Below are 19,976 nucleotides of genomic sequence, written 5' to 3'. Positions count from 1 at the left end.
AAAACAATATCTATATGTGTTCAACTTTTTTCTTTCTTTTATTGTTTGATTGACATTGACACACGAACAGTTCTAAGATCTACAGTAATCTAATATAATTTTACACACATCAGGTATTTGTCCTCGACAGTTAAGCAAACATTCACTTAGGACATAACAGATTATATCTGCATGAATTCTTGTCAAAACAAATATTTTTAAAACTGTAATGTGTGGATATATGGTCGTGCCTGTGTGCATGCTACAGATGTGTCAGTCAGCGTGAGAAAGACTGTTATCGAGTCTTTTCGCTCTTAATAACTCTTTAAATGTCAATCAAGTACCAATCTTTCTCTCTCTCTTAATAAATATTTTAACATCAAGCAAATCCTGCACTTTATTTTCTTATTCCTGCATGTTTTAAAACCAAAACAAAAATTCCAGTGCATGTGGATGGAGAAGCATCTTTGTATTAGTTAAGCATTTAGGAAGATACACCTCTTATGCTACGTACACACCAAATGCGCGACATTGCGTTACTCGCGGGATTTAACTGTCATGCAAATTTTTCGCTGGAGTTGAATTTTTTCACGTGTTTTTGCGGCAAACGCGCTGCCCATATCGAGTCATTTGCATCTCCCCACAACAGGACGCGTCTGATCGCATCTTTGCATTGACTTTGTATGTGATCTACTAGCCCAAATCGTTGAACTCACATCTGGTGTGAACCCACAGTTAGAAAACGTACAAATAATAATCATTTTAGACGTTTAATAACTACATTTTAAAAAAGTCTGGGTTATTTTTGACCCATAATGGGTAAATATTAGACAGAACACAGCGCTGGATTAAAACTGACCCAATGCTGGGTTGTTTTAACCCAACTGCTGGGTTATTTTACCCCATGGTTTCATAACAACAACCCAGCATTGGGTCATTTTTAACCCAGCACGTGTTCTGTCCAATATTTACCCATTTATGGGTTAAAAATATCCCAGTCATTTTTAGAGTGTATTTACAGTCTTAGGCTGTGTCTCAATTTATCCAACAACAGGCTGGGCCAAGGGTCAAACAGCAATTGCACGTGCAAAAAGTAAGGAATAATTGACAACAGGCCATTGATTATAAGAACATAAGTCAATTATTTGCTTATACCTCGGTTACCACAAACATTGCTCTGGTGCCTATTTTTAAGACAGTTGAAAAGTTAGGTGTGCGGTTATCAAAAAATAATGCATACCCATGGAACATTTCTCAACCAATCAGAATACAGCATTCAACAGACCCTTGGTATAATTGTTATTAAATTAGTGTTGTTAAAATGAATGTGTTATTAACGCGTTAATTTTGACAGCCCTAGCAAGTTTTTGTCATTATTTTGATTATCATTTGAATGTTCATTTCCCAGGGAACACATATACTGATAAAAGTACACTTTAAATACACTGTAAGTTGCATAAATACAATTTTGTTTAAATTCCTCATAAAAAAAAAAGAAATCGACAATCAATCGCCTGCCCTCAACAACTATTATAAAATGTATGGTCATTATGAATGAAAATGCTGAAGTCACATGTTTACTGTAATTCACTCCACACGTCTGAAACGGAGCATTTCCTGACGTCGATGCAGGGCGACCTTAAATAACCTCTCATATCTGCCCTGCTATCAAACGCCAACATGTTTTGCTTTGTAGGGTAAAGGTCATCATTCACTCGAGAATGAAAAACAAAACAACATAAATGTACATATCTGATTACAGCTTAGTGTTTCTGTGAGATCCTATTTGTTATGGATTTAAACACGGTAACAATAACTGAATCAGTTGTGGTATTTTGACAGAAAGCAATTTTTCAAAAAACGAACTCTAAGAGAAACAAACTGTGGTTTAGGAGAAAAACACAGAGGGAGAGTCCTGAATGAGGACACATGCTGGGTCCGTCTTACCCTCATGTTCCCTCCGAAACATCCTGTACATTCCATCACTTCAGTAACTTCCTGTGAGGGGAAGGAGGGGTAAACGCCCGCAATGCAAACACAGAAATGAGACGGAGCTTCGTCCGGGGGCTTGTCACCCAACAGCCAATCAGAACCTTCGAGCTCTGCTTACAGATCCAATCAGAGCGGAGACAACCGCACCCTCTGGCTGTTACAGTAGCAGCCCTGATGCAAGGCTGCCCCGAGCAACCACAGTGAGAGAGAGAGAGAGAGAGAGAGAGAGAGAGAGAGAGAGAAAGAAAGAAAGAAAGAAAGAAAGAAAGAAAGGAAAAGAGAGGGTGAGAGAAAGAGAGAGAGAGATTGCACAAAGACGCTCTCACGGTCCTGCAACATGATCCTGATCTGATACCAGTTTACCTTATCAGAGAACAAAACGTTCAATAAAACAATAAACTTCTCACATACAAAAGTGCAGCATTGCACGTTTTTACATCTTTCGCTTTCATAATTATGAAATAATAGCACAGTCCCAAAAAACCTGCTGTTAACTGTTAATAGAGTAAAACAATAAGAATTTGCCTTTAGAATGAAATGGTTTATTATAACCTTATTTGAAGGGTCATGAATAATAATGTTGAGCTCTGCTCTGATTGGCTGTTTCTACTTCAGTAGCTCTGTGTGTGTGTAAACAGATCTTATGTTTGAGTCTGTATCAGATTTTGAGGAATAATCAATTATTTGGAGATTGTAAATGGACGTTTCTGAGTGGTAGGTTTGTGCTTTTTTCAGTATGGACCTGCAAAACGTCAATAGTAGAACTTCAGCCTAAACGCTAGCATATAGCATTAACTAGCATATCGCGCTAACTCAGCAGTCACAACTTTGTTTTTAGTATTGTAACAACATTGTAATTAATTTAATGTGTAATTTAATGTTGGCACGTACATCTTGTCTGTTGATTACTGGTGTTATGTTGAGATTGGTCTGTTTCCAACACATTTTTGCATACATGAGGTTTACATAAGGAGGAAACAAACGCGTTTGAGGTTCACGATATGTCATTACCATGTACACAACTCTTTATTTATCTATGCCAAGATAAATAAAAAGTAGTACATTCTACACCACCTTTACTTCAGTAGGACACTACAGCCATTAGAAGTAGTTTCATCCACCATCATATGATTTATTGCTGTGGCCTAAGTTTTGTTAAAAAGAGGGGGTGTGTCTCCAGCTGATTGACAGATACAGAAACAGCCCCACCCCTCATATGGTCTATCAGTCATAAGTCAGAAATGCAGTCGGGATGGGATGTTCCTATTCCAGATGGTGTAATGGTTTTCAAATCGAGCATTCCTCGGCACGGGAAAAACTCATTAGTCTAGACAGAAACCAAATGCTTGATCGAAAACTGACAAACTTAAGCAAATGATAACTTTGTAAGTGAAATCTGACAGGTGTCACATGATCTGTACTCAAAGCCAGTTGGGTTGCATCAAGATGCAGAGGTGTTTTTGGGGTTTTTGTATGCTTTGAAGAAGTTTTCTCTATGGTCTCTTGTGAGTGATTTTAAAAATCATCAGGTGAGAAAATACCATTAGCAGGTCACATGACTCTCATTCATTCCTGTAGCACTGATAAGATATTCATTATTCTGTCTGAACTCGTGTAATTCCAGCGCGGGTTTTACCTCATTGTCTTTACATCGGCCCATGTGGGAACCATTAAAGAGTTCAAAAACGCACCCGCGCTTCTGAACCCTTACAGAGCCTCCGCTAGTAAAACTTGTACTCAACACAATCGCAGGGTAATTAGTGCCAAAATACCAAACAATTTATTCTGACTCAAATCTACAAACAACATCACAGTTTTGTAGTAGTAGTTCAGGCTTTCTTGAAGTCAGTTTAGTTTTGCTTACCTGTTGATTAAATTTAGTGTCATTTTTGGAAAACATTACTAATAAATAAAAGATCACTGACATCCTACATTAAAATTTAAAGTGTCACAGTAAACTCAAACCTAGAATAAACACCACATCATATCATTATGAGTCATGTGTATCACACTAGGATTATGTGTTACTAATGCGATTACGCTCATATTATCATAATTATGACTGACGTTTAATCACAAAATGATTAACATGAAAAGTAAAACCGAGGTCAAAGTAGCAGGTTTAAATAACTACTATGATAAATTAATAAAAGATGCTGCTTTTAAACAACCTCACAAAGTTATTTCTTTATTATTTGTTTAATTATAAAAAATGTATTTAATACATTAGTCTGACAGGAATAGGGGCTGGAAGTTACCGTTAAATTTCTGGAAACTTTCCATAGGAACTTAATCTGGAATTATTTGGAAATTTAAGGAAATTTATATAAACTATATCATATACAAACATAAATAAACATTTCGTTTGGTCATAAGAATGCAAGGTTATACAAATTTTGATACCTACGCTTATCAGGCCTAGATTTATTTGATCAAAAATCCTTCAGAAATCACACAAATCTGTCTCGTAAACAATAACCACCACAAACTGGAAATAACTCTGCTGTGTGTGTGTTGCACATGTTCACAGCAATACGGTGCAAGCTGTTGCAAAGTTGATGGCTGTCCTTGTAGTAAAAAACAGCACTTATAAAAACTTCCAATCACCAAGAGCAAAGGTTACGCGCTAAACCTAAACAAGCACAACAGATGCCAAACAGGGCAAAGTTTCTCCTAAAGTATTTACAATACAACTGACTCAGACTTTAGATAACAGAAATGCTGTTATATACTCAGACTTGATTTCATTTCAAAGCCATATTCAACGCAAGATGCACTTTTCTGTAGATCTGTATCTTTACACTACAGAAATGCAAAACATGCAAACGTTTCTACTGAAATACAACAATCAGCAAAGCTTCAGACTATCACATAAGAGATAAAAGATGATACACTAACAAACAAACCATCAAAAACTCTTTAACAACTTAACAACTCGATCTTCATAAAATTCTCTAAAGGAAAACATTTGATATCCGGCAGAGGACAGCATTACCATAACTTTTAAAGAGAGATAGTTTTCTTGTTATATTGCAAATAATTCATTGGAGTGCATTGAAAAGAGTCAATAAACATAACACAAAACTTATAATAACAAAACTCCTGCCAGCATTACTGATTAATGGACATGTAAATACGCACCACCTTAAGCAAATTGTTAAATTAAAGGCAGGGTAACACATTACAATAAGGTTGCATTAGTTAATGCTTTGGCAAATATGAAGTAACACTGAATAATACAATACCACAACATTCATCATTCTCAGTCCATGATAATTTCAACATTTACTAATACATACTAAATTATAACTGTTAACATTACTTAATGCACAATTAACTAGCATGAACAATTGTATTGGCATTAACTAAGATAAACAAAGATTGATAAATGCTGAAAAACTATACTGCTCATTGTTAGTCTGTTATTGAATACATTTAGTAATGTTAACAAATACAACCCTGATCGTAAAGTGTTACCAAATGAAGTTTCGACTATAAATGAAAAACAGCATACATGATATTATCAAGTGATGCGCTTTTACTTTTGGCTGATCAATCAATAAATATTTTATATTATGGTAGATATACAAAATTTAATTTCTAAAGAATAAAATATGCTTACAATAAATCTTTAATTAATATTTGGGCTGCAAAACAATTAACTGTAAAAAAATCGTTTGCAGAATAAAGTTTTTGTTTACATCATATATGTGTGTGTACTGTGTATATAATAATTATGTATATATAATACGCACACACACATATAATTTTAAACGATCGTCGTTTTTACAAAAACGTACTTTTAAACCACAACTTCTCATCTTGCACTAGCCGTGTAACGCGCAAAGCGTGACCTTATGTTATATGTAGTCACGTCGAAAGGTCACGCATGACGTATGCGAAATTACCACTCCAGTGTTAACGCGTCCAGACGTTGTTGTATGAGGAATGATACTAATTATTGTATTTGTGTCAGTTTATTGTTTAAAATAAAGCATGCTTTTCACATATGTGACGCGGGACTATTCAACGTTATTACGCAATATGTAAGGTTGCGTTGGTGTGTCACATGGCTAGAGCAAGACAAAAAGTTGTGGTTTAAAAGTAAAACAAATACATTTCTTGACAAAAATGATGATCGTTTGGCTAGATTAGACCCTTATGCATCGGTTGGGATCATTTAGAGCCCTTTGACGCTGCGTTGTAAACTTTTGAGGTCCAATAAAGTCTATTAAATTGAAAAAATCTTGAAATTTTTTCCTCAAAAAACTCAATTTCTTCTCGACTGAACAAAGAAAGACATAAATATCTTGGATGGAATGGGGGTGAATAAATTATTGGGATTTTTTATGAAAGTGGAATAATCCTTTAAATCTGAAGATTTGTGACATTTTCTCATCCATTTGAATGACGTTTAAATCACCTTTTAGATGTAAAATGTATAAAGCAAAACATCTACGCAACATCAGAACAGAAAAAAGCAGAAAGAGAAACAAATATATCCAGTTTCATTGTGTGGAGAAACTGCTTGTGAAGGAGTTTAAACTGATTATAGTACCTCCTATCATCTGTTAAATATCCCGACTGTCTCAAAACAAAGTAAAAAAAAATGCAAGCATAATAATATACATTACATGAAGTTAAACGTGAAAAAAAAACATGAATGTGAAGGAACAAAGTGTTTACCTGATGTGTCATCACTGTTTATCTAGATTCACACGCGCCAGAATTTCACATTGATCCTGAAGATCTCACCCCTAACACACACAAAACATAACGTTACACATTTCTGTAAGTTTTACAGCAACATTCACCATATTAAGATATATATTAAAACACATCAATAAATCTCTTATAAAAACAAAATATTTTATATAGCAACAACTCCAACAAAGAGTTTGTGTGTAGTACAGTGTGTCCTTTACAGGAGCTTCCCTCTGTGTGTGTGTTATGTCAAAACCGCCACACACAAGCACATGCGCCACATATTTGCACGCAAACTGTGGAGATCAAACACATTTTACTACACAACGAACATTAAAATAACATACAGTTGTGTTTTACCTGAGTTAATCGCACTTATTTCCGTAAGGATCCACTGAGCCCGAGCGCAGGCCGCGGTTAAAACTGACTTGTCGTCCCACGAAACGCACTTCAGTCTCCAGATCAACCAGACCAGAGGACTGACGGACAGCAGCTCCACTCGTCTCGCCCCGCCCTCCACCACCGCTCGACAGACATAGTAACCGTAATGGCCAATCACAAGCGGGGTTAGCGAATTTTCCCGACGCTGATTGGACGGTGGCCCTGACAGCTCGTTTCTGAATGGTCGAACGGTGGGCTACTGACTGCGGAGACTGGCAACGCCCCCTGCCCAGTAGGGGTGTGTCCTGACGTCAGCGCTCAGCCGCTAAGAGGTAAACAATCTCTCGACTTACAGGATTTCTGTGTTTAAAAAGTTAAAAATATCAAAAGCGGGCCATTCATTTTATCAAAGCAGACCTGTGCAGTCGGGACACAAACGTCTGATGGCACATATGTCTACGAATGAATTTTAGCAGTATAAACTTAGGAGATAATGTCTTATAATATTAAAGGAATGTCCAGTGTCCATAGGAATGTGCTTTGTGACAAAACGAAAGATTATAATTTGGGAAAATATAATTTCCAATAAGGTCTATTTACATAAAACAAAATTATACTGGAGGATATTCATAAAAAAACTAATAAATACCATAGTAAAAATCTACATTATCACAGTAATACTGTTTTTAACATGTACTTCATTGGTATGGTTTTTACCATAAAAATTATTGTACATAATTCGAGAATGTTTTATATACCAAAGATCATGTAAGGAATAATTGACGACAGGCTGTTGAATTATTTGACGCGGGTGTTTATTATTTTCACTAATAGCACGGGTCTGTTGAATGCTGTATTCTGAGAAATGTTCCATGGGTATGCATTAATTTCTGATAACTGCACACCTAACTTGTCAAGTGTCTTAAAAATAGGCACCAGAGCAATGTTTGTGGTAACCGTGGTATAAGAGGAATAATTGACTCCGGTCCTTTGAATTATTTGAAAATAATGCACACCCGCGGTGTAACGGCACTCCGCTTCACGTCGTGCTACATTGCACCTTGGGTGTGCATTATTTTCTTATAATTCAATGGGCCGTCGTCAATTATTCCTTACTTATACCACTGGGCTGTTGAAAGCTTTTTTCTGCTTGGTTGAGAAATGTTCCAAGGGTGTCATTTCCTAGTATAAATGCACACCTGACCTGTCAAATGTCTTAAAATAACCACCAGAGCAATGTCTGTAACCATGGTATAAGCGTAATAATTGACTCTGGTCCTTTGAATTATTTGAAAATAATGCACAACTGTGGTGTAACAGCTGCATTACCACGTTGGGCGTGGATTATTTTCAAATAATCCAATGCGTCGTCAATTATTTCTTACATAATTTAAAGGACCAAAGTTCCTCAATTATGTACCTACGTATCAATTATGTTTTCCGTGACACTGACACATTTTTCCGCCTTTTTGTGTGAACATGTCACGTATTTCTGTGAACGTGTCACTGTCACGTATTTATTACTCAACTGTTTTGTCCTATTTTCTTACCATTGTTGCTTCGGTTTAGGGTTAGATTTACATAAAATGACATCCTTACCCAATCAGACTTTAACCTTAATGCCAGGTGACAATAGTTTAAAAATCAAAAATTCTAAAAAATAAATCATAAAAAATATATAAACCAATAATTAAAGTGATATCCTAATGCAAACACCAAATCTAACCCTAAACCGAAGCGTCAATAGTTTGAAAATAGGACAAAACAGTTGAGTAACAAATACGTGACAGTGACATATTCACAGAAATATGTGACATGTTCATGCAGAAAGGCGGAAAAACGTGTCAGTGTCACGGAAAACACTCACAAAATTACGTGACAATAGACAATTTCAGCAGTAACAACATAAACATGCAGCCTTCGTGGTTATCACGTAACTTTCGTTAAACTCTGCGAAGAATGAGTTACAACAAAGTCCTTTAAAAGTAGTTTATTTATATAACAAGAAAAATAAACAAAACGTAGATTACATAGGAACCCAAAACATTTGTTATTTTCGACGAGGTATTTGTTTAAGAGTTCCGTTTCAGCAACTAGTCAGACCATTAAACAAACAGAAACCGGAAGTAAAGTTCGGACCAGGCGCTAATCGCGTCACCGCACGTGCACCCGATGAAACCGCCTATAGGTACATTATTTCATGATACAGGGTTGACCACAGACATTGCTCTGGTGGTTATTTGAAGAAATTTGACAGGTCAGGCGTGCGTTTATCGAAAAATAATGCATGACCGTGGAACATTTCTCAACCAATCAGAATAAAGCATTCAACAGCCCTGTGGTATAAACTATAATATTGGCACCAGTAGAGTGAATTTAAAGAAAAATAAACCTAGATAGTTTATCTGAAATGTCTTATTATTATAATATTGTACAAATACTAAACATACTTTTTTTAAATGAATCTAATAAAACATCCACAGAATATACAGAATTTAAATTAATTTTGTCCAAATAATGTTATAAGAATCATTTAGGAGATTGTATTAAGTAGTCTGTATGTTTAGGTCCACATCTCACGTGTCTCATGTGTAATGCATTCATCACATTGAAACCTGTAAACTAATGCCATATTCATGTAGGCAGGAATCGCACATGTACAGATTTCATTTGTCACTGCTTTAGTTTACAGAGGTGTCGGTCTGTGTGTTTATGTGTGTGTGGAAAACAATACTCAGAGAGACACGTATGGTTACAGGCTGAAACCTGATACGTCGAGGGCTTACATGTGACTGCCGCTTTATGTTCTGATGTCTATAGCATCACTGACCTCATTACTGGAGATTTCCTCAGCAGTTCTTTTGTCCTCCCGTGCCCGGAGTTTCATCATTGTTTCTCTCTCTCTCTCTCTCTGGGGCCATGTTCTCTGTTTAGGGTGTGTTATAAATGTGTTATGACCAGAAACTGTCCATGTACAGTATATTTGTTCTGTATACAATTATAGAAATCATAAACCATATTAAATAAAGTGATTGTAAATAAAGTGCACACGTGTGTCTGTGTGATTTGTGCCTTCATGTGTAAACACATTTACATCACTGTGCAGACACCTTTCATAACATATTTTCAATGTGTGTGTGCACATGTGTGTTTTGATAGGACAGAATAGGACAAGTTGTCCGCTTTATGTCCATGAGGCAGATCATAGCAGGAGGATGGACGATGGGAAATCGAGTGAGGGGAGTGGTTCCCGGGTCAAAGGGTAAATGAGATCAGCAGCACAATAAAGACAATTAAATTAAAAGCCCCCACCCCTGGCTCGCTCTGTGCAAATACACACACGCTCAGGTTCAAAGTTACCCAGAAGAGCTTCGAGTTTAAACACAATGACCGAACATTTCACCATCCGAGCTCCTGAAAGCACAAAGCATCATCAGTCCGGTCACACAGCGGGAGATTTGTGCGGTCCAGGCCTGCCATTCCTGAGCGTTCCTTCCCCTGCTTACAACTGGAAAAACAAACACGGAGTGTAGGAGTGAGGAGAATGAGAGGAGATGGAATAAAAATCAACGTGGAATTGCTGCTGGTGAATCTTAACAGCTTGATGTGCCCAGGAGGAGCAAGATTGAAGCACAATTCACGCGAGTGATGTATCCAAAACGTCAATGTTATTATGTTGGCTGAGCTTTGCTATGGAGTTGCAAGGTGATTTTTAAAGATGGGTTGTTGCTAGGTCATTGCTTTGCAGTTGCCAGGGCTTTCTGGGTGATTGCCAGGCTAATGCATTAAAGGCCATTTCAGTGAATCGGTGCCATTTGCATGTTGTAATTCATCAAAATTAAAGTTCATTTTTTATCTTTTTTAAACACTTAATCTAATAACACACATATTTAACTTTTCAAAATTAATATTGGTCAATCTCAGGTAACTAGTTTATTTTTTTAACATGTTTTCTTAATGAAGGTATTTTGGTAACAGGAGTTTTTGGCATAGATTTAGCAAATACATGAAATATAGCTGCATTAAATATATGAAGACACTGAGCAATTATAGTGATTTACTAATTTTTTATATTTAAAATAAACCGATTGACATTCACATTCATAGCATCAATATCATAAAATACACAGAAAAGAAAACAAGGAAAGTAACTTTGAATCCTCACATGGCCTTCGGATTCAGATGATGTCACTTCCTCTTGAAAACGTATTGGGCAATGGTGACATGACTAAAATGTGCATTTTATCTGAAATATTATGACTTTTTCAATGGTAAAAAATATTAAGCAAAGATGGGACATGGCCTGACACAAAAATGCAAAAATAAAGATATTTAAAGGCGAAGTATAGAGAGCATGGACAAATACAATTTGTTTCAGTGTCCTACGTAGTTTTTATTAATGTTTTAAATCATATAGCTTAAATGTGGTGTTAGAATAACATGCAGGATACTTTGCTTAAGAATAAAATGTATTTTAGAGTTGCATTTTTATACATATAATGTCCTGGGAATGGCAGCTATTCAGATGATTGAACTTAGTGTGGTTCCTCATGGAGTTCATTCTCAAATCTCTGTGATTTTCTAGTCTGTAGATTAATGTTTTATATTCATAAATCGATCATGTCAATTCAAAAAATCCTTTAGAAACAATCCACATGGTTTGTGGATCATTTATGTGTGTGCGCAAACATATATGAGAATCAAAAACAATCAATTAGATTTTGTGCTGTGCTGATATTTTTGCAAAACCCTCTAAGTGTGTCTGACGTGTTTTCTCATGTGTCTCTTATGTTTAGACTTAATGAAAAGGTTATTAGTTATTGAAATGGCTTATTTCCACAAATGTCATTTCATTGGTATAAGTAGCGGCCGAGGACTTCCTTTTCGAGGGCGCATGATACGAAGCTCCTCCCAGTAGGAACTTAGCCCATCTTGTGTGTGGTTTGGATGTCAAAATGTGTGTTCGGCGTGTCATGTAAACTTATATGCATCACAAGTCATTTCAAAATATGCTTCAAAGAGGTTTATGATAAATCACTGAAAAAAATGATTCATTCAATTTGCAAATTTTTTGGTAACACTTTATTTCGATAGTCCACTTTAGACATTTTACTAACTATAAGTAACTTTGCAACTACTTATCAACTACCAATCTTTAGAGAATTAGTAGAATGTCTGCTTAATATCTACTTACACTTTATTGTGATGAAATCTCAACAGACATTCAACTGTCTATAAGTATCTTTGCAGGTGCATGTCAACTTATTCCACTAACCCAAACCTCTTCCCTAACCCCAACCCTTACAGTCTACTAATACACTAATGACAGTTAGTTGACGTATAGTTGCAAATTATTGAAAGTTAGTTGACATGTAGTTGCAAAGTTATTTATAGTTAGTAGAATGTCTAAAGTGGACTATCAAAATAAAGTGTAACCAATTTTTTTAAGGTAAGTGGTTGCAATAAATTTATTTAAGCTACATTTAAACAAAGGAGATTAGTATAGTAAAATAAAATAAAAAACTTTGGTTTAAATGTAGCTTAAATAAATTTATTGCAACCACTTACCTTAAAAAAAAAAATGAGTAAATTGAATGAATTATTTTTTTCAGTGTACTCACTTAATTTCATGTGCAATCAGAGTTTAGTGTTAAGTTAGTGTCTTGCAAGTATTTTATGAACATGAGCGTCTCTTTTATCTTAAACCCTTTTGACGCGTGTGCATCAGGCATGTATTTTGACAAGACGCATGATGCATGCGCATAGGTTCACATGACGCAAGGAACACATATTTTGAATTTGCGCCCCTCGGAAGAGAAGTCACCGGTCGCCACTGATTGGTATTTAACAAAGTTGACTGTCTTTCGCTGCAAAACCCTCTAAGTGCATGCAATCATTTTTGTCCAAAACCTCCACTTCTTAAAAAACAATTGACTTCTTTGGACAAGACAGAGTAAACTGTTGCAAAATACTAAGACGCAACTAGAAACATTGCAAATAATGAAATTGGGACACAAAATGAAAAGGGACACAAGTTTGAATTCGACAAACACAAAGTTTGCATTTCTTGCACTTAGAGGACTGATGTGCTGTTTTACAGATTCTGCCAACAAACCAGTACTTCTGAAAGACCGGAGGCCGGGATTAAGCAAATTTGAAGCGGAAATATTTGATGAACGTTTAATACGTACCCAGAGCGTTTGGTTAATATCTAAATCAGATTTCATTTTTAACGGTGGCAGCGTTTAGCGGCTGTTGCATTTGAGCTCTTTATATGACTATGATCAGGATGTAAGATAATCCCTTTGGTGAATGATATTTGTCTTCTTTAAAATCACATATAACATCAACAGAGTTTGATTACATTTACTCTGACTAAACTAAACAAACGATTATCTTTATGATAAACTGTAATGACTCCAACTAGAAACCAAACCAAACCAACTCAAACAGAAGTGTACGAGTGAGTAACCCACCAGATTTGGGTTATCTGGGATTGGGAGGTATCCGGTCAGATTTGTGTTATGAGAAGAACATAGCACATTTAACTTTAGTCTTTGTTTGCTGACTGGGCATACAGCCATCATATGAACTAATGTTGGAAATGTTTACATGTTTCACATTCACAGTATATATGAAGGGAGAAAAATGTAAAGATGATATTGTTATAGGAGACATTTGAGTATCATAAAGTCAACATACAATCAAAATCGGCCCTATTTATCTTTCTAATACACATTTCTGGTCTTACTGTGGATGATTCATCCGTGTAAACTGTTCCAGAGAAAAAATCAGCTGAAGTCATGAAGGCCACACCATAAACATTATGCCGTGGTTTCCCGGACAGGGATTAGCTTAAAAATGGACTAGGCCTTAGTTTAATTAGAAAATATAGTTTTAACAAATATGCCTTACTAAAAACATTACTGGTGTGCATTTTGAGGAAAACAAAGGCTGGGATGTATTTTAAGATATGTCAGTGCAAGTTGTTTTCAGTTTGGACATTTATTTTAGTCTTGGACTAGTCTAATGCCCGTCCGGGAAACCGCCCCTGAGGGTTTTATCTTATTCAGAATCATGAAGTAGGCTCCAAATAACCACACTTGTGGTCTTGGCCACTCGAGAGCGCGTGCTCCCCACAGGAAGTATAGTAAGTGCGCAAGACTGACCCATCACTAAAAAATGGCAAAGTGCAGTGCCCTTAACCCACACTAAACACACACTATCTCAAATATCACTTCAGAGCGCTATTCAAGTATAAGTTTATCCCATCATGTTCTGGATGTAAATCATGAGTCTTTTGCCCAAACCTTGCAAGATGTCGTGATAACTTTTAATTGTACACTGTAAAAAAATTACAGTATTACTGTCAGCTGTTTGCCAGTAATTTACTGTAGATTTAAATTAATTTTATTTACAGGCAACAGTTTGTGTAAAGGTTAATAAACATTAACAAGTCTTTATCTTAACAGAATAAAACTAAAATAACAGCCTCATGCAATGCATTTTAGGAAACCAAACCTGAAGGAAAAAACAGAACAAGGTTGAGGATTTCTGTTTCCCAGAATGCTTTGCATGAAGCTGTTATTTTATAGTTTAATTCTGTAAAGATAAAGTCTTAATGTTTAATGTTCATTTAACTTTGAACAAACTGTTGCCAGTAAATAACATACATTTAAATCTACAGTAAGTTACCTGCAAACAGCTGCATAGAAACAGTACAACGGAAAGTGTTGCACAAACATTGTTATGTATTTTGTAAAACATCTGCAACTGCTTTATCACATAATTAGAAACAACATTAATTATGTCGTTTATTCAGGGACTACTGAAAAAATGATATACTTTAATAAAGCTGCATGCACAAAATTAAAACTTTTTACAGGTGTCTTTATGTGTTCATTTTATAAAAAAAAAACTTTAAAATATGTATTTTAAGTAGCCTAAATAATAAACAAATCGGTTTAAATTGCTGCCACTACCTGGATTGAATATTTACAAGTCCCATCAGATGAATAATACATGCACGCTTATCTTCATGCACACTAACACTTGGGCAAAAAACAGGAAATACGTCATATAAGTAGTCAAGTGCAAAGACCACAAGTGTGCATTTGGACGCAGCCATGGTCTCTTCTCTCTTTTTCTTTCAATAATTGAATCTTATACAAAAATATTGTAAATAAGTGGTCTGGACAAACTCCAAACCATTTGTTCAACTCTGCATTTCATTCTGCATGTTAGTGTAACAGACATGAGTGCTTTTTATCTGCTATGAAACAAGGCATGACCAATAAAACAGGCAAAATGAGTCTTTCCATATGTATATTTATATATTTGGCAGACGCTTTCATCCGAAAGGGATTTACAATCCATTACAAGGCATACATTTACCAACGTGTATTCCCTGGGTTGGATCCTATGACCTTTTGGCTGCTAAAGAAATGCTCTACCACTGAGGAGCATATGGCAAAAAGTATTTTTTAAAATATATTTCAAAATGGCAAAAAAAAATATTTTGCTGAAAAATATTTTGGAACGTGTTTACAAAAATAATTTAGTTTTTGTAAACATGTTCCAAAATATTTTTCTAAATATTTTTCTTTCTTTTTCAAAATAGATTTCTTTATTTATTTTAAAAATAAATACATTTTAAAGTATTAAAAATATATTTAGCCTTCCAAGGAAACAAATTCACATCGCAAAGGAAGAAAAAAGAACTTGTGATGCACTTGAATGTAAAATTACAAATTTATTTGCTTTATTTATTTAAGTACATTTTGAAATATATTAATATTTGAAGGTAAAACTTAATATGTTTCCAAATTGAAAAATATATTTAATTGAGCATAACATTCTACAAAATATATTTAGTATATATTTAAAATATATATTTTAGCCAAAGAAATATGGGTTTAGATTGTCAACGAAAAATCTCAAGAGCTTCGGTTAAGGGGTGGAGCTTAACTTTGGTCAGTGAATAACAACATCAGAATACTCTACAGTAATAATCACTTCTGCATTTATTCATCATATATGTATGCTCATCCTGCATGTATGTGTGCGTATTTACCTTTAACCGGTCCTGAAGCTGATGATAATATTGTGGCCGTGAGTGATGGTTTCCTGCAGAACATTGAGATCTTCGAATGTTGTCTTGCTGTGACACGACGCCCCTGACCGTGCATGTATGTGATGTTCTGTTCTTCTCTTATAAACAGGTCTGAGTGATCGTTCATGTTTATTTATAATTAAGAGTGTCTGCGGAGATCGTGGCTGGAGGTTACAGCTTCACCAATGAGAGCCTTCGACAGATTAAATCAATGTTACCTGCTGTCTCCTCGTCATGATGTTTACTCCAGACAGAAGCCTCTTGCAAAATGTCTAAAAGACAATCGGCATGAATAAAAGCATGAAGGGCATGGGTTTGAATCCCAAAGAACACACATACTGATGTTGAATGCACTGTAAATGCATACAAGTATGAAGATGGTGGTTTTTATCTACCAGTAAAGAAATATTTATCTGTTATATTCTTGCAAGTTCTTGATATTCATTGATGTTTTTTAACAGCACACAAAATCTCTTACATTTAAAGGGAATCCATTCAAAACACAAGGACACAAGATGTTACGTCTGCTTGATCAAACTCACTCCTCCCTTTAAAAACAGATCAACACAATAAATCATTTCAGTTTGTCTTGTCAATGAATTTCTTTTCATTTACATAATCCTGCATGAACAGCTTATATAAATGTACAAATCTTCAAATCAAATCACCAATAAACAACATTACGAACACTGTAAGGAGCGACTGTGAAAAACACATTTTTCCAAACACTTTCACATCTCAGAGAAGTTGTGTGAGGCCTGAAAACAGGGGATTTTATGTCTCTCTATTGTTCTGTATTGACTAATGCTCGTAAAAAAAACATGGAAGAGGCCGAATGTCAGGACTGAGGAATCGGACGTCTCTGCCAGAGTTAAACTTAGAAAATGACAGACTCCTGAGCCAAATACTGACACTGCCCTGGAAAAAAACAACATGGAAACTTAAAACTAAACTTTAGGCAAAACACGGAGTCTGGGAGACAATGAGAGAGACAGAGAGAGAGAGAGAGAGAGAGAGAGAGAGAGAGAGAGAGAGAGAGAGAGAGAGAGAGAGAGAGAGAGAGAGAGAGAGAGAGAAGAGAGAGAGAGAGAGAGAGAGAGAGAGAGAGAGAGAGAGAGAGCATATATAAAATGTAATTATTATTAAAAGTATGGTCTTTTTAATCTGACATAATCTCTCAATTAAAATAATTAATTCTGATCAATTTATCACTGCAGATCTGTGTGTGTGTGTGTGTGTGTGTGTGTGTGTGTGTGTGTGTGTGTGTGTGTGTGTGTGTGTGTGTGTGTGTGTGTGTGTGTGTGTGTGTGTGTGTGTGTGTGTGTGTGTGTGTGTGTGTGTGTGTGTGTGTGTAATCTATCATATTATATACACGCTATACATCTACCCTATACTTCCATAATGTCCTTTAAGTGCTCTATTGTCATGCACTCATTTTGTACTTAATCTTCTTATGTACCCATTAAGATGTTCTTAAGATTATCCAAGTGTCCATCTCTGTGTTATTTTTAGACACCATGAATATGAACTAAAATGCACTTTTAACAGACTATCTCTGTATTTAGTTAACACTTTCAACAACTTTCATACAAAGATGGGTTCAAGTCAACTAAAAGTGATAACTAAATAGATTTTTTAAATACATTTTTTGCACATTTTAGTTCATATTCATGGTGTCTCAAAATAGCACAGAGATGTACACTTAGATAATCTTAAGAACATCTTAAAAAGTACTGAAGAAGAATTTTTAGTGTATTAAGTACGAAATGAGTGTGCCAAATATTTTATATTTATATTTTGTGGAGATCGAAATTGGAGAAGATTGTTCCTGGAATAATTTTGTGATAAAAGCAGAGAACGGTAAGCACTGTAGCAAAGATGATTCTCAAGATAACAGGTTTTGAGGGTCACAGCTGTCAAAAATGGGTACGAGAGGACTTTAAATACATCTGTGACTTTAGGACATCTCACTAACATCCCAAATTGTTCTTTAATTCAGTGGTTCTCAAACTGGGGGGTCCTGAGATAATGCCGGGGGGCAAGTTGACATTTTCTAAAATACATTAATTCATCATAAATTCTGTGTATTTAAACCTCAGTATTTAAAAATAAGATATCCAACTGCACAACATTGTAAAACTTAATGGGGTGGTTTCCCAAACAGGGATTAGATTAAGCCAGAACTAGGCCTCCGTTTAATTAGGAAATATAACTAGTTTTAACAAACATGCCTAACTAAAAACATTACCTGTGTGCATTTTTAGGCAAAACAAAGGGCACTGATGTATTTTAAGATATGTCAGTGCAAGTTGTTTTCAGTTTGGACAGCACTTACATTTATTTTAGTCTAGGACTAGTCTAATCCCTGTCCGGGGAACCGCCCCAATATGTTTTGTTTAATTCAATTTTTAATTCAAATGTTAAGTTTTATGTCATACATTTTCTTTGGTGAGGCACGAAAGGATGCACCATACACAAGGGGGGCTGCACACCAAAAAGGTTTGGGAACCACTGCTTTAATTGAAGATCACAATTAGAGAACAATTTGAGATATTAGCGAGTATATTTATTTATAGCATGGGGCTTTATTCTGATTGGTTGAGAAATATTCCACACATATGCATTATTTTTAGATAAATGCATCTTTGAATTATGTAAGGAATAATTGACGAGTGTGCATTATTTTCAAATGATTCTAAGAAGTCAAATATAGCTGCAAGCAGCAATGGCGGGCCCTCGCACGTTTTTTTACCGCTACACGGTGCGTCCGAGAAAACGATGCACGGTGGGCAAGGGCATCGAGTGGGTAAATATCAGTGTGCCATTTAATGTTGTTACTGAGACATTTGGGGACTGTAGGTAAAAGAAACCCCACACTTTAGACAAACGGGGGCGCTAGTGAGCCACTTAAGAGACACGCCTATGTGTGACCTGTTTGTGCACACTTAACAGCCGACAACTCTGATGTGAGTGCCAACTTTTAGGTTAATCTAAGCACGCCAAGAGTCCTAAATATGCCTGAAATAAATGTACGTTTGGGGCGTTGCCATGGGAACAGCGTTCGAGATATCAAAAATCCCTTCGCAATTTATCATCTACTATGTCTCGGCATCATGTTGACCACTTCTGGTGTCAATCTCATGAATATTCTAGAAGGAGTATTTAAAAGAACATCGGCGTCAACTTAAAGGCTTAAATAAGCCTTTAAAATGAAAGTAAAGTTTGACGCGTTGCCATGGGAACAGCGTTTGAGATATCAAAAATCCCTTCGCAATTTATCATCTACAATGTCTCGGCATCATGTTGACCACTTCTGGTGTCAATCTCATGAATATTCTAGAAGGAGTATTTAAAAGAACATTGGCGTCAACTGAAAGGCTTAAATATGCCTTTAAAATGAAAGTAAAGTTTGACGCGTTGCCATGGGAACAGCGTTCGAGATATCAAAAATCCCTTCGCAATTTATCATCTACAATGTCTTGGCATCATGTTGACCACTTCTGGTGTCAATCTCATGAAAATCCTAGAAGGAGTATTTAAAAGTTTCCTGCATGCAACAGAAAGACTTAAATATGCCTTTAAAATGAAAGTAAAGTTTGACGCGTTGCCATGGGAACAGCGTTTGAGATATCAAAAATCCCTTCGCAATTTATCATCTACAATGTCTCGGCATCATGTTGACCACTTCTGGTGTCAATCTCATGAATATTCTAGAAGGAGTATTTAAAAGAACATCGGCGTCAACTTAAAGGCTTAAATAAGCCTTTAAAATGAAAGTAAAGTTTGACGCGTTGCCATGGGAACAGCG

At 35.8% G+C, this 19,976-nt stretch overlaps 1 protein-coding gene across 9 annotated transcripts in view; it reads right to left on the bottom strand.

Moving 5' to 3' along the window:
• The window catches only part of vdra (vitamin D receptor a), a 70,459-nt gene extending 63,265 nt beyond the window's left edge, over positions 1 to 7,194 (bottom strand). For all 9 annotated transcript variants that reach the window (XR_010532638.1, XR_010532639.1, XR_010532642.1 and 6 more), the window contains exons 1-2: positions 7,036 to 7,194; positions 6,658 to 6,728 (exon numbers count right to left, since the gene is read on the bottom strand). The gene's annotated coding sequence lies outside the window, so the exon portion shown is untranslated. The remainder of the gene's footprint in view (positions 1 to 6,657; positions 6,729 to 7,035) is intronic.
• Between the last annotated feature and the right edge of the window lie 12,782 nt (positions 7,195 to 19,976).

The sequence above is a fragment of the Paramisgurnus dabryanus genome, chromosome 21 (assembly GCF_030506205.2).
Source record: "Paramisgurnus dabryanus chromosome 21, PD_genome_1.1, whole genome shotgun sequence".
Lineage (NCBI taxonomy): Eukaryota > Metazoa > Chordata > Actinopteri > Cypriniformes > Cobitidae > Paramisgurnus > Paramisgurnus dabryanus.
This window is presented reverse-complemented; position numbering and strand designations above follow the sequence as displayed.